The sequence below is a fragment of the Triticum aestivum genome, chromosome 2B (assembly GCF_018294505.1).
Source record: "Triticum aestivum cultivar Chinese Spring chromosome 2B, IWGSC CS RefSeq v2.1, whole genome shotgun sequence".
Classification (NCBI taxonomy): Eukaryota; Viridiplantae; Streptophyta; class Magnoliopsida; order Poales; family Poaceae; genus Triticum; species Triticum aestivum.
Window position 1 is genome coordinate 602,166,365 of NC_057798.1, and position 2,718 is coordinate 602,169,082.

Consider the following 2,718-nt stretch of genomic DNA (forward strand, 5'->3'; position numbering starts at 1 on the left):
GTATATGTGTTGAGAAGGAGAGACCCAACTATGTCTTGAGGGAGATCGGTCGACATCCATACATAACTGAAGGACGGGAAATATGATGGGACAGAGAGAGAGAGAGAGAGAGGAGAGAGAGAGGGAGGGAGAGGGGTAGAGTGCTGGATGGGTGATGGAGTTGCTTCTCGAAGATGGTGGGAGAGGCCTACTAGACAAACTGAGGGTGGAACTGCAATGTTATCAATAAGAGTGGGGATGTGTTTCTGTATGTGCCTGTGCGTGATAGATCTGTTGGGACGCATCCATGGATGATGAAGGGGAACCATATGTTTGGTAAGCAAACCTAACTAGATTGGTAGATCAATTGTTGTTTGTCGGAGGAAGGGAGAGACACAACTAATGAGGTAGATCGATTGACGCATGGGTAAAAACGAGTTATAAGGACCTAGTTAGCTATATGTATAGCGAGAGATCGGTCGGTGTACGTCCATTTGTTAGAGGCAAATAAGGCCCATCAAGACGGATAGACAGAGAGAATGGAGCTAGGAGGTGGTGCGAGAGGCCCAGCTACTAGCTAGATTGGGGGAGGAGTGTGCGGTTGTGAGATCGATGAAAAGAGGGGCGAGAGTTTACACGTGTGTGTGACCGTATGAGAGACACAAGGCAAGGACACATAAAGGAGGAGATTGAAGGTGTGTGTGTATGTTGTAGGCAGGCATTGTTGGAGAGGTTTATCGATCGGTGTGTGTGCCAGAAAGGAGTTGTGGAGACTCTGGGAGAACAACCTAAAGAAAAAAATGAATGTGCCCGGTGGATAGAATGCCGAGGGAGGGGGAGGGCGAGGAGGACGTGTGCATGCACGAGAGAAAGTTAGTGGTAGCTACAAAGGTTAGAGGATTGTGTGGGTGTAAGAGACTAACAAAGATCATAATTTGATATGAAAGCGGATTCATATATTTGAATAGGAGATCATAGTGTTTTAAACATTGCATGCATGAATATAGCGGTGATACACGTGCTGTGCACATGTTATACCATAATGTGATAATGCATGGCGTTTGCAACTCACAGCTAAATGCCGAACAATCTAAACCATACTATACATCAAACAATCTCACATTTTATTTGAATTTGTGATAATGTGTGGCGTTTGCAGCTTACAACTAAATATCGAACAATCTAAACAATACTATATATCGAACATTCTCACATTTTATTTGAATTTGTGGTAATGTGTGGTGTTTGCAACTCACATCTAAATACTTGTAGGCGTAGGGGGCGGGGCACCATACATAATGTGATAAACACATTATACATATGAGACATGGTTTAGATTATGAAGATCTAGCTAGAGCTAGAAATGTAATGTGATTTGAAATCAACATAGTGGATTCAAAAAATCGAGTTCGAGTTCATATAGTACACATAGTTCATATGTAACTTGAGACTAATCATGTGGTGTGCTGTGAAGATAATACATAAACGATGGTTTAACTTGAAAATAATGATGATTGTAGATCTTATTAAAACAGAGAAATGAATTCAAATGCTTTGACTTCACAACAATCATTACTGTAGATCTTATTCAAATAGAGAAACAAATTCAAATTTAGTTCATATTGAAGCGGTAGTATATATGCTTGGAATGCACTAAAACATTCATTTGAGTAGTAGGTTGCATGCATTATACACATAGCGAAATATTTTAATTGAACATAACATGAATTCAAAGTTTTGAATGCCATTTGTTGTGCACATTGATTTGGTATAGTACATGTTAGGCTTGTCCGGAAATTTCAACCCGCGCCTTGTTAGCCCGAAATATTTAAGATATATCTTTGTCTCGTCGTGCTCTGACAACTCCCTCCATCTCAACCCGCGCCTTGCTATTCCTAAATTACAACGCGCGTGAAAACTCCCACCTCCTGTGAAATCCTGACACGCGAAATGCCCGTGGTACCCCTGAACCAAAAGAACCGCCTCAAATCGGTGGCGGTACTTTCGTAACTTACCCCACATTTCGGACAAGCGCGTCCCTAAGCCATGGTTCCCCACTGCCATCCCATCCGCCCACCCATTCGTACAATGAGGCCGTGAAAACCCGCGACGAAACCCCACACCCTGCTCCGCCCACCACCCAGCCAGAGCCTCTTCCCCGATGATGTCATCCATAGCAACACCTCGATGTCCCTCATCCACCGTACTGGATGAGGATCCGTCGTCGATCTCGTCGAACCACCGGTTCAACCACCCCGTCCTCCACCTCCAAGGAGCTGCCCCGACATTCCCCTCGTCTTTCGCGCCACCTCCATTCCCACACCGCCATCTTCACCTGCACCACCGGAAGAGCATCATCATCACCGTTTCCTCGGATGAAGCTGCGGCCTAATCGGTGCCACCAAAGAGCTTGTACACTAATCACCGCATTTTCTTCTTGATTCGATCTCACGGTGCTGCCGGCGCTTGGTCCCAAGCCGACACGGCGCGGCTCCATCCACGGCGGCATCACCGGCCACTTCCTCCACGGCGTCGCTCCCTCGGCGGCGACGTCCACATCAGTAGGAGCTGCTGCTGCTTTAGCTCTAGCTCACGTTGTTCCTCTGCTCTTGCTCTCGGTCCCCTGCCTGGTCTTCTCTTGCTATTGCTCTTGCTCGCGCTGCTGCTCTCACTCTTGCTCTTGCTTGCGATGCTGCCCGGATTTAGCTACACTTCAGTCGACTGGATCGACTTTTGGGT